The following is a 14,402-nucleotide window of genomic DNA, read 5'->3' as shown; positions in this document are numbered from 1 at the left end:
TATTTTCGGAACTTGAATTAACTAAAAAAATAAAAAATAAATAAAAAAATGTCGTTTTTTTTTTAAATACGTGAAATATTCTAATAGAATATTATACTATACATATTCTAAAAAATAATTTTAAAATGCAAAATAAATGGAAAAATATAAAAATTCTCTTTTTAAATATTATTTTCGAAACTTGAATTAACTAAAAAAAATAAAAAAAAATCCCGTTTTTTTTTTTTTTTTTTTGAAAAATACGTGCAATATTCTAATAGAATATTACACTGTACATATTATAAAAAATAATTTTAAAATGCAAAATAAATGGAAAAATCCAAAAATTCTTTTTTTAAATATTATTTTCGGAACTTGAATTAACTAAAAAAAATAAAAAAATAAAAAAATGCGTCTCACAGTCTCACAAAATTAGGTCGTCTCACATGAACCTAACCCTATATATATATATATATATATATATATATATATATATATATATATATATATATATATATATATATATATACTAGCCGTGTACCCGTGCAAAGCGGCGGATGGCGAATAATTTGATCTCTTTAGAGTTAACCATTTTGCGTTCACTTCGAGAAATAAATATTAAATGACTTTTATTTTTCAAGAGAATTACCATACCATATTAAGGGGGTGTTTGGCTAAGCTTTTTTTAAAACAACTTAATAGGTTCCACATCACTATAAGTTAAAAAAGTGTTTGGATTAAAATAACTTATTCCGGTGGGGAACCTCTAATACGTCATTTTTTCATAAATTACCCTACACTTACTTATTAACTTATAAGCTAATAAACTAATAAGCAATAAGCTTTTTTGCCAAACACACCCTAAATGGTTATTACTTCCATTTTTACATACCCAAACCACTTGTACTGGTTATCGTCCTCTTTTTTTTCTCGTTTTCCTTAATTCCTTTATTAATTTAATGTCCTACTAAGTAAAATGCTAAAATATATAAATAATAGTTTATAAAAATAAACATTTAGAATATCAGGTGTTGTGATTCAAAAGTCGATAAATAGGCCTTTGAGAAGGCCAAAATACTCAGGTGTCAACTTGTTCATTGTGATTTTAAACCAAGTTTGGTCACAAATTAAAACATTTTCAACGATGGTATCTAATTCAAGGATTCATATTGATTTAGGTTCTCGAAACCTTAAAATATTGAACAAAATCTATATACAACCTTATAATAAAGACAATAATCACCGTAATCAGGAAGTCAATATGATGAAACTTGATATTATAAGGACCAATGATGAAAAAGGTTTCATTTTTAGACTAAACAAGATGAAAAATATACAAACTACCTTAATCATGTCAAATCTTGTGTTTAACCGTTCTTTATTGAAAAAGTAGGATGCCAAAATATACAAACTAATGATAATACAATGCTCTAACTGGCCCTCTTGATTGAGTTCTTTGAACCTGTAAAGCCAACACATTAAAGAAACATAGTAAAAACCTTTTTAGGAACAAACCTGATATAATGTAACATCCCCCTCTGGCACGTATCACAATATTGTCCGCTTTGGACCACTCGGCAAGAGGACTTCCCAGGGGGTCACCCATCCTGGTACTACTCCCGCCCGAGCACGCTTAACTGCAGAGTTCTTATGGGATCTGCTGCCCTCACGGCTTTAAATGGGGGGTGAAAGTGGGTGACCCCCTGGGAAGTCGAACCCTATAATGGGGGGTGAAAGTGGGTTAGATCTGATCCCACATCGGCTGGGAAGGATAACTAAGCATTCCTTATAAGGGGTGTGGATACCTTCCTTATCACAACGCGTTTTAAAGCCGTGAGGGCAGTAGATCCCATAAGAACTCTGCAGTTAAGCGTGCTCGGGCGGGAGTAGTACCAGGATGGGTGACCCCTTGGGAAGTCCTCGTGCCGAGTGGCCCAAGGCGGATAATATTGTGATACGTGCCAGAGGGGGATGTTACGTGCCAGAGGGGGATGTTACAAATGGTATCAGAGCTAGGGCACGGGTCAATGTGTTCAACGGGGACGTCGAACCCTATAATGGGGGTGAAAGTGGGTTAGATCTGATCCCACATCGGCTTGGAAGGAGAACGAAACATTTCCTTATAAAGGGGTGTGGATACCTTCCCTATCACAACGCGTTTTAAAGCCGTGAGGGCAGCAGATCCCATAAGAACTCTGCAGTTAAACGTGCTCGGGCGGGAGTAGTACCAGGATGGGTGACCCCCTGGGAAATCCTTGTGCCGAGTGGCCCAAAGCGGACAATATTGTGATACGTGCCAGAGGGGGATGTTACAAATGGTATCAAAGCCAGGGCACGGGTCGATGTGTTCGACGGGGACGTCGAACCCTCTAATGGGGGGTGAAGGTGGGTTAGATCTGATCCCACATCGGCTTGGAAGGAGAACGAAACATTTCCTTATAAGGGGTGTGGATACCTTCTTTATCACAACGCGTTTTAAAGCCGTGAGGGCAGCAGATCCCATAAGAACTCTGCAGTTAAGCGTGCTCGGGCGGGAGTAGTACTAGGATGGGTGACCCCCTGGGAAGTCCTCGTGCCGAGTGGCCCAAAGCGGACAATATTGTGATACGTGCCAGAGGGGGATGTTACAAATGGTATCAGAGCTAGGGCACGGGTCGATGTGTTCGACGGGGACGTCGAACCCTATAATGGGGGGTGAAAGTGGGTTAGATCTGATCCCACATCGGCTGGGAAGGATAACTAAGCATTCCTTATAAGGGGTGTGGATACCTTCCTTATCACAACGCGTTTTAAAGTCGTGAGGGCAGCAGATCCCATAAGAACTCTGCAGTTAAGCGTGCTCGGGCGGGAGTAGTACCAGGATGGGTGACCCCCTGGGAAGTCCTCGTGCCGAGTGGCCCAAAGCGGACGATATAAGTTAAAAATGATGAAATCAATTACAAGTAAGGATTAAAATAAAAACATGTTAAGAAAGAGTCATCTGCAGGAGGGATATTTGAATCAACATGTATTTTCTGATGGTTTCAAATTTTCAATTATCCGAAATTCAGGAAAGGAGATAGAATTTGTTGAGAAATATAAGGATTCAAAACACATGTTAAAATTTAATATTATTTTATTGATGACTACTTGTACTATTAACTTAATTATTTGAACGTCTTAAAAAAATAATATTGTTATATTCAATTTATTTTTAGAAATAGTGGGATTTCTTTTATATATATATATATATATATATATATATATATATATATATATATATATATATATATATATATATATATATATATATATATATATATATATATTGCTCCACTCTCACTTTTTTGCTTCTCCGTATTTCTTTTTCAGACGTCATTTCCTTCACATGTACTTGACATACATTATGAAGCCTCTTATCTTGATCAAACTTTCATACTCTTTAACATCACTCGTTACTTGTTCACTATTCTTTGGTTTGGTGATAATGGTAGAGCACGGGTGACATTATCGGTCATTTGGTTGCCAACTGTAGTGATATGGTGATGTGGCACATATATTGTATGACGATGTGTCTCTATTTTATGAAAAAACATTCCTGTTGTTAAAATTAGAAAAAAAAAAATAAAATAGAGTGACTTTTGTAACAATTATAACTAATGGAGTTTCAAAATAAAAAAAATGAAAACTTAGTAACTCTTGTGACATTTACCCGTAAAAAGACTACAATCATTAATGGTAAAAAATGAGATAAATTATTTATATTGTTATGTACGTAGTTGATGATCTTATGACGTGTTACTTTGAAGATGATATTATTGAATGAAACATAACTACCAAAATACACTTTAAAGGCTTAATTAGCTCTAGGAAGTGTTATTGCAAGTCATCTTTCATGTCAACGTGAGTCATACCCACTTCTTGACTAACCATCCATTGGAAGTGTTGAAATATCGCACCTGGAGCTTCTTGTTCGAGTTGCATCCGTAAGGACATCCCAAGACACATTCGCCTCCGCTCTCAAACAGTAGCATCTTGAAGCGTTGCCCTCTAACATCCACGTGGCCCTTTATCAATTATATGCAACAACCCTTTGTATACGATCAACAACCCTATCTATCACATGCAAGTGTTTCTCGATTTTTTGGACTTAATTACAAAAAAAAAAAAAAAAATCAGGGATGACTTTTGTGTTAATAGAGTCAACTTTAGAGATTTTTTTTATATAGATTTTTCTATTTTTTTTTTCAAGAATAAATGTCACAAAAGATACTATTTTCCTTTTTTCAATTGTAACATCCTTTTATAGTTTTCACAAAAGTTATCAAATATTTGTAATTTTTTTTTCAAAATTTGGACACCAAGAATATAATGTCACAAAAGAGATACATATCATTATATTATGTTAATGTCATAGCCTCATAGATCGCCACACTAGCATGTCATGTGACTTAAAGGTAAGGGGAAGAAATATGAAATTGGTTTAAATTTTACAAATTAATATAACAAATTTTTATAGGTGAGATAAGAAAGAAAGTTAATTTTTGAAACACTATTAATCAATTACTGAAAAAAAAATATCTATGTTCTCCCTTTTGGGTCGTGATACTAAAGGTATCGCTACGGTTGTAAAAGACAAAATTATTTATTCTTTCAATATTTTTTGTTGATTTTTTTAAAGGAATCAATCTATTTGGATTCTATTTACATTCATAAAGAACACCTAATAATTATTATTTTCTGTTTCCTAAAATAAGTTAATCATTACAGAATAATTATCCTTTTATTAACTATTATTACATAATAATAATAATTAGTTAGACTCCTCATAATTATTTTATATTTTTTCTTTAAATAAAACTAGTCATTACATAATAAAATGGTCCTATATATTGTTAATAGAAAAAAATAATACTATTCTTATATTAACTATTATTACATAATAATTAGCTGGACTCCTCATAATTACTTTATATTTTTTTCTTTAAATAAAACTAATCATTACATATTAAAAGGGTTTTATATATTGTTAATAGAAAAAATAATACTATTTTTTATATAAAAATGGTACAATAAAAATATATTCATTTTTTCAAACCTATAAAATAAAATATGTTAAATAACAAAAAAATTAATTAATTTTTATATTTTTTATATCCAATTTATTAACATCATTTTTATATAAATATAATAATAAATGACTTCAAATAGAACATAACAATAATAAAATAAAATTTCGATGTAATATATATTAAAATACTTCAACTATATTCATACATAAATATAAATATTTTTTAAATTTTAATGCTAAAAAGACTTGGTATAATAAATTTTATAACAAATATTGTTAAAAATAACATTTTATATTAAAAAGACTCATTTTTTAAAATAAAAAACCTAATTTTCGTTCAAAGCCCAACCAATACTCTTAAAACCATAACCCAACCGCCAATAAATTAAAAAATAAGCCCTAAAAACCCTAATCTTTCATCACCCACTCCACTATTTCTCTCATCCCGTCACAAAACGTAGCAGTCTCTATTGTCGGTTGACCAAGAGCCACTGATGGCCGCCCGAGGACCACCACCTCTCTATATGTATCGCCTATCTCTGCCTCTATCGATTAGCATCAAATTTTTCTATCTCTCGATCGAGTTTGTTGGTGGCAATTCGTCGTGATTTTGCGATGATGGAGCCAATGGAGAAGATGGCGTCTGATAACAACTGCGACCACAACCGGTGGTTGGGCCACCACCATCGATTTATCTCTCTCACTCTCTCTCTCTCTCTCTCTCATTTTTTGTTATTGCGGGATATGGCGGAAACACCACATGTCGTCATACCAGAGGAGGTTACGGCGGTGGTTTATGGAAGTGTTAGGTTTCCAACGGTGGTTCAAGTTATATTTCCGATAGTAGTGGGTAATAACAGCGTGTTGTAGAATGATCTAAATTTTAAAGATCGAAACTGAATTATTTGTAATCTGTGTTTTGATTTTAATAATCGTTGAGATTGATATATACATATATATATATATATATATATATATATATATATATATATATATATATGTGTGTGTGTGTGTTTGAATTTTGAAATTAATAATGTTATAGTTTTTATAAATAAATTATCGTCATTTATATATAAATTAAATAAAATAGATTTTGATATTAACAAATAAGAGTCTTGAATGACAAAATTTATAAAAGAAAAACTAAAATTAAAAAGTAAGAATTATGGTTTTCAAAGTTAAATAATCAAAAAATATATATTTATACCTAAAAAGTCATAATTAGAAGGGTCTCCTAAGAAAATCTGGGTCGAAATAATAAGACCCTTTTTAAACTCATAATTTTTTTTTTTTCGAGATAGGAACTATTGTTTATTTATAGAGATAGGAACTATAGTTTATTTATAGAGTTATATGTATAGGCAAAACCCTTTTTATTGCAACGTAGTTTACCATCAACGTGACGGCTATAAGGTCAAAGGGAGTGATGTCATACTTACCACAGTTTACGTAGGCGTAACGTAGGATTTGTCAAACGGCATCAAAATTTTGTTGTTTACCAGGCATGAGTTGTTATGCTTGTCATGTTATTTTTTTTTCTAAAATTAATTTTTATTCAAATAATCAATTTAAGCAAATTATTTTAAAAATAAACTATCATTAAACTTCAAAAAAAAATTATAATAAACCTAAAGAAACAACATAGAATTTAAAAATACAAAACATTGAAGTTAAAATTACCAAATCTAGATAGACCTAAAAGACATCCTCATAAGAAAAGTGACCGTATAAATCATCGAACGGTTCCATGTTAGGATAGATGTGGTCAACGGTCCAAATATGTTCTGTCAAGTCTCTACAAAGAACATGATGGGTCTTGCCATCATGAATTATTGCTCTTCTCGTCAAGTACTCCTCGCTTCCAACTTCAAAAGATTGTGGCGGTGGAACGATCCCGTTTTCATTATACTTATATATTGCATTTTCTTCATTTTTGAGAATCATATTGTGCAATATGATACAAGTATACATCACCTCACTTTTTTTCTTCTCATAAAAAAAAAGTCAAGGGCATTTAAGTATATGCCAATGTTTTTTAAGAGCGTCAAACTGTAACGCCCGTGTTTCTAGGCTAAGCATTATTATAATGATGTAATAGTTAGGGTCAACAATTGTAATATATTTTGAAGTAATGAATAGAAAATATTTGAGTATTATGCGATTTGTGTGCATTATACTTGATTATAACAATATAATAAAATAATAATAAAAATAATCATCAAAAATAAAATGATAGATAGACTAAATATCCATGAAGAAAGTTGAATTAGTCGCAATAAGGATTTCGGGGATATAAGGAACGCTAAAATCCGACTTATAAGAAAGAAGTTATGACCCGATGAAGTTTTGCGACAAATCCGGCACGACGCAGTGTGACGTAAAAAGTGAGTTTGTGATAAAGTATTTTTTAGCCTTAGCAATCTAAAGGAAAGTCGTAGTATACGTTAAACCGAGAGCGTACATAAAAAGAACATCAAAATCTAACTTTGTATGAGGAAGTTATGATTTTTCTAAGATTTAGCATAGTAGTGCACAACACGAAATTTGAATTTTAGATCGACCAATTTTTAGCTGACACAATCTAAACGAGAATTGAAGATCTTATTGATAAGAATTCAATGATATAAAGACAAACGAAAATGGGTGTCTGATGACAAAGTTATGAATTTTTAACGAATTTTAACTGTTTAAGCCTGTTAAAATATAACTTTCAAAATAAATTCAAGATTAGCCGACAGATTCTAAATGAAAGTTATAGGTTACGTCGCCACCTATGCGTGGATATAAAGAATGTCAAAAACGGAGCTCGTATGCGAAAGTTACGAAATTTAGAAGTTGTGTATATGCTGATGCGAGGAGGGACAATGGCTGAATCTGGACCATTGCTTGCTCCCCAGGTCTTCACTTTGAATGCTAACAGCTGCCTCTTCGTACGCACAACCTACTCCAAGGATTACGCCCTGCGTAGTCTGAAGCCAACCCCTATAAATAGGTGCGAGGAACACCCCATTTCTTCACACCTCAACCCTTCTTTCTCTCTCAATACTCAAAAACTATCCCTCCCCTTCCCTACTACTTCCCAAGTGCTAGAGGCGAGTCCCGGAGTGCAAGAAGTCTCTGAGAAGAAGAGCTTTTGGCGGAAGTTCTGCCCCCGCAGAGCCCGGTTATTAGCTAAACCCCCTTATAAGTAAGTTATCCTTACCTTACTTTAAGTTGTGACATCCCCAAAATCTCGGCCAGAAAAGACCGATTTTCATTTATGCTTTTTAAATATTTTCAGAGTAAATCCTTTTGATTTGAAAGAGTTGCGGAATTTGTTCCCAAAAACAAAACATGATAAAATAATGTTTACCAAAGCATTTCATAAAAGAAATGTATTTTCATTATAATCAAAACTCGGGGTGTCATGTTCCGATACAGACCAATAAGCATAAACGAATACATTACAAGTCATTCAACAAATATAAACATGTGCAGACTTGTAAACAAAACAACTAATGGTTCATCCATCTCATGACCTCGCACCACTTCCTGTAATACAAATAAAATTGAGTGGGTCAGGCTTAGGAGCCTGGTGAGCATATAGGGTTTTCAACCCACAATAAATAATCATGTTTAATTTTCACCAACCAACAATAACCCAATTACCCATTCCCATTATTCTCACTTTATGTCCCTAAGACAACTGACACAAGGGACCTAGTCTAAGAATATTTCATCGGGGCGACAACACATGCTTCGGGGGTACCTCAGCAATATAAGTCAAATAAGGCAACCATGAGGGGGATGGAGTACAGCGAATGAACACCCAAGTTCATTAACACCTACAGGTGGCGAACCTGCTAATGTTTCCACAAGACTGTCTAGAATAGCCAGTGGTCGTCATCTAAACTCCGCTAGATGACTAAATCAAACAACAACGAGGCCTCTCATCTGTTTATTACACACCAACTATCTACCCATGTTCTACCCAACATATTAGTAGATAAAATATACATTTTTATACATAGTTTTGAAAACCTGTATAGCATGCTTTAATCAACACATAATCCACATAACAGATGAGGCACACACACACGTAACACATATCTCATAGAGAATAAATCATATCTATGAGATAGAAGAGAGTGAATATACATTCACACATATAACAACAAAATATATACACATAGCACGTATTTTATATAAAATACTTTATAATAATGTCTTAGAAGAAGGTAACTACACCCTCACACTTATAAACAACAATATAATTAATACACTCAAACCAAACTTGTATTATTATCGTGTTTATGAAAGGTAGTATACACTCACATAACACATATCTCATAGAGAATAAATCATCTCTATGAGATAGAAGAGAGTGAATATACATTCACACATATAACAACAAAATATATACACATAGCACGTATTTTATATAAAATACTTTATAATAATGCATTAGAAGAAGGTAACTACACCCTCACACTTATAAACAACAATATACTTAATACACTCGAACCAAACTTGTATTATTATCGTGTTTATGAAAGGTAGTATACACTCACTTGATCAGAAGATGATCGGACAGCACTACGACTTGCAGAAGTAGTAATCCTCAGCAGATCTGGAAGATCTCTTCAAAAATCGAACTTCTCGCGGGCAGAGCTTCGGCTCGGGAACCGCACTTCTCGGGATCTTCGGGATCTCGGGACTTGCCTCGGGGCTTGAGTATGATACCGGGGCTTTGAGATATTTCTGGCACGCAAAACGATGCAAAACGAGAGAGAGAAGAGAGGAAATTGGCAAAAGACTCGGCTGCCTTCGGTTCCTATTTATAGGAGGCTGGAGCCTCGGAGTACGCGAGGCGTACTGCAGTACGCAGCGCGTACTGCTTCCGAAATCGTCACTGCATGCGTCATCCGAAATGTCGACACTCTTCGGAGTACGCGGGGCGTACGTCGCATCGGACCGGTGACTCGCCTTCGGATAATGCCTCCGAATTTCCATTTAAATTTAATTACCAAATATTTAATAAACTTCGGAAATTCATATCTTCTTCATATGAACTCCATTTCTCGCCTAACTTTTTATCGCTTCGATACCAAAAACGAGACCTTCGATCCTCGTTTAGATTGCTTCGGCTAAAAACCACTCGATCTCAAATCGAGTATTTCGGGCTGCACACCGCTAAGCCGAAACTTCGATAAATCATAACTTCCTCATACGAAGTCAGATTTGGGCGTTCTATATATATTCGGAAACCTCGTTTCAACTACTACTACATTAACCAAAGATATTAAGTTTATTTTACACTTAAATTTTGACGCTTATTTTTATTTCTTAATTAATCAAACAACATAATTAAGCAATTAAGCACAAAACACATAATACTCAAATAATAAAATCTTATTATTTCAAAACGGGTTACAGAGGTTAACCTAGACTATTACATTGCTAAAAATGGCAAGCCCGGAAACACAGGCGTTACATAAGTATAGCTTATGTTTAAGTTCATTATCATTATTATGAACCTATAAATAACGTAAGTGCTGAGTATTATAAAATATAAAGTTTTATTATAATATCTTACAACTACTCGCAGTACAGGGAATCTGGTTTGAAGGGCAGCATAGGGTTTTTGGATTTTAGAACAACTTAAATGCCAAAATGGTCATACACTGCGGTGTTTCATGTACGACCCCTGTCTGTACCTAGTAGTTAAAAGTATTGTTTAACACTTATAAAACAATATCGCTTGTAAATAATCGCAATAAATATTAGACTAAAATCTAATGGTAATAATACTAGGTTTCGTCGAAGGAAAATAAAATTGTTAGAAGCGAAGCGCTGCCCGAGTTTGGATCCATCACTTAATCAAGTGAGTGTATAGTTACTTTCATATTACACATAGATATGAAGTATTTAATATAAGTTACATGCTATGTGTACATATTATCTGTATACTTGATATTTATGCTGGATGAACAAAATATACATGTTTTACTTGATTTAAACTGTATATGTATTTTATACCTATAATTATGATGGGTAAAGATGGGTAGATGATATATATATGATGAAATAAATGATAAGAGGCCTCGATGGTTATGATGATCCAGTTATCTAGCGGAGTATAGATGACGACCACAAATTATTCTAGACAGTCTAGTGGAATGCTGACATGCTCCCAACCTGTAGGTGTTTTTAAACTAAGTGTTCACCAAGTGTACTCCATCCCCCTCATGGTTGCCTTATTTGACATATATTGCTGAGGAATCCCCTAATCATTGTTGTCATCCCGATAAAAATCCTTAGGCTAGGTCCCTTGAATTAAATGTTTTAAGGACAGAAAGTGAGGATAACGGGAACTGATAATCGGGTTGATTGATTGATGAAATTAATAAACTTAATTATCATGGGTTGAAAAGCCTATGTGCTCACCAAGCTCCCAAGCCTGCCCACTCAGGTTCTTGTATACAGGTAGTGGCAAGAGAGCACAGGAGTGATGATCTGATTAGAGATTAAAGGATTATAGGTCGTTAGAATAATAGATGTTGTAATGCTTTTGATCTGTATTGACAATGATGCTGCGAGGTTTTTAATATAATGAAAATACATTTCTTCGGAAATGCTTTGATAAATTCTTTATCATATTTTTTTTGGGAACAAATTCCACAAATATTTCCTCAAAAGTATACTCTGATTTTCAAATAAAGCATAAATTAATCGGTCTTTTTTTGCCATAAAATTGGGGATGTCACAGTTATTATCAGAGCATTAGTTTAAGTGAACTAGGAATTTTGTAGGATTTCTAGACTTAAACTTAGAATGCTAAGCGATGATCGTGAGATGAGTGTCTACTAAATTTTCGACACGAGCACTAGCTTATTTTAGGAAATATGTCTAAATTTATTTTATGTGCTAAATGATTTATGCTATAGCTATAAAAATGTCTTATATGTTATTATTTGATTGAATCTATGGTCTGTTGCCGACCGGATATGGAAACTTTATGTGTTCAGATTTCTAAACGTTCGACTACGATATTAGAATTGGCATGTAACTTTTCGGTGTAACAAGGAGAATTAAACGTCTATCATAAATAAGGATCTAAATACGCTTAATTTGGTGTGGCGAGAACCCGAACTGGATTCAGAAACGCTAATGGAAATGCTAATGCTAATCAGCGACCTGTGATTGAGTGTGCACCGGAAGTAGCAGTTGCACTTGAGCCAATCACAATGGCATGAGTCCAAGCAATGATTAGGGCTATGATGGCCGAACAAAGAGAGGAAATGACACAGATGTTGCATGATAGGGATGAACCTACTGTACCCATCGTATAGCCTGAACTATCAGATGAAGGAAACTATAGTCAGAATGTCAGTCAGGCTGAGCCACGAGTTGGTAAGATAAACCACCCCAATAGAGGAAATGACAGACGTAGCTGCAAGTACAAGGATTTCATGGCATACAAACCACTGAGTCTTTATTGAAGCCCATCGCCAATGGAAGTCATCAATTTGATCTCCAAGATGGAGATAATGTTTGAAAGTTGTGACTGCAACAACAAACAGAAAACTATCCTTGCAGTTACACTATTAAAGTAAGGAGTACTAAACCGGTGGAAGCTAGTAGTTGATACCATACCTAAGGAAGAAGCTAGCAAGATTTCTTGGGAAGACTTTTTAGTGCAACTGAAAATGCAGTACTACTCTAAGTAGGATCTGCTGGAGATCAACAATGAATTTTAGAACCTAAAGTGTAACACCCCGAATCCAGAAGACCAAGAAAGGAAAGGAAAACCTCAAAACCAGGAAGCGACTCGTCGAGTAGGTGGGATGACTCGACGAGTAGGAGCGCAATTCGGGTCGCGGGTTAAGTGACCTACTCGACGAGTCGAGAGACCGACTCAGCGAGTTGGTCTCGGTTGGGAAAACCCTAAATTCAGGACTTGGTACCCTATTTAAGGATCTTATTCCCCTTCTATTGGTCTCATCTCCAGCCTCCAAGATCAGAACCCAGAGATCCCGAAACCCTAATGCTTGTGAGACATTTTTTAAGAGTATTTTGTGTTCTTGAAGTCAATAAGAAGAAGAGGAAACTTGAAGGCTCAAGGAGAGGCTTGTGGATCCAAAAGTAGCTTCTCAATCTCATTATTTTCTGGTAATTGATATGTGTATTTTTATATATATTTTTACACACTTTATCTTAATATTTTGGCCTTATTTATTCTATTTTAGAACTAAAAAATACTCATAATACTTTGAATTATGTTTTGTAGCTAATTGTTGTCGATGAACCACAAAAGAAAAGACTGAATCGGGAACCGGGCTTAGAAGCTAAAAGAAATCAAAATTGCTGAAAAGGCGAGTACGCCCCGCGTAAGGAAATAGTACGTGCCGCGTACACCTTTGCACCGGATAGACTTGATCGCGTGATTATCTTGAGTACGCGCTGCGTAATCCTAAGTACGCCCAGCGTACTTAGGTCGGCCACAAAGATTATAAATGTCGATTTATAGCTAACCAGAGAAGAGGATTCGACTTCTAACCTAATTTAGTCGACAATTAACTTCTGTTAAGCCGTTTTGAGGGTCTAGAAGGCGGCCGGAAGGCCGTTAAGCTAACGGAAGCGGAGATCGGAAGGATTGGAGAGCGGATACATGTTGATTATCATATGGTTTGCTGACGTGACCATGTTTAGCATTCTATGGTGGTACTTTTCTGTATTTAGTTTCTGATTTAGGTGTAAAAACCTTTTACTTTGTGTTTATGATTGAATGAAGCTTTGATTATTAGACTAATTGCTATATTAAATAGTTTATTTGTGTTTAATTTATCTTGCCAAGCTTGTTAAAAGATCCTCATGTGTTAATGATGATTATTTTCTGTTAATTGTTAAGTGAATTGAGTTGCTTGAACATCTGCTTGATTTGCTTGTCTCTTATGATTTTTGATGACCATCGAGATTATAAGACTAGAAATAACGAATGTGAAACTAGGATTAATTTGAGAATAAGTAAGTTAATGTGTGAGCCTTGTTTGATGACCATCAACAAGAGGTTGATTAAATGTCTACATTGATTAACTGTATTTACAAGTCTTGCTTGATACGAACTGAACACTAGGAAGCATGTTAGTTTAATCAACTGATCACTGTTTGAATTGACTTGTTTGCTAAAGGATTAGTTATAGTGAACGCGAATCTAATCATTTTAGGAATCGGTGAACATTGAATAAATGAATTTGTGTATGCAATTGTCTATGTTTTAAGGTGTAATTTATCTAAACCAAAGTACCTGAAGAGATTTGCTTTCCTGTTAGTTTATCGAGAGTTGTTAATTGATTTATTAAACCATTTTATTATTTTCGTGTAACCTGTAACC

The sequence above is a fragment of the Lactuca serriola genome, chromosome 2 (genome assembly GCF_051521515.1).
Source record: "Lactuca serriola cultivar US96UC23 chromosome 2, Lser_US96UC23_V15, whole genome shotgun sequence".
In the NCBI taxonomy this organism is placed as follows: Eukaryota; Viridiplantae; Streptophyta; class Magnoliopsida; order Asterales; family Asteraceae; genus Lactuca; species Lactuca serriola.
Note: the sequence above shows the minus strand (reverse complement) of the source record.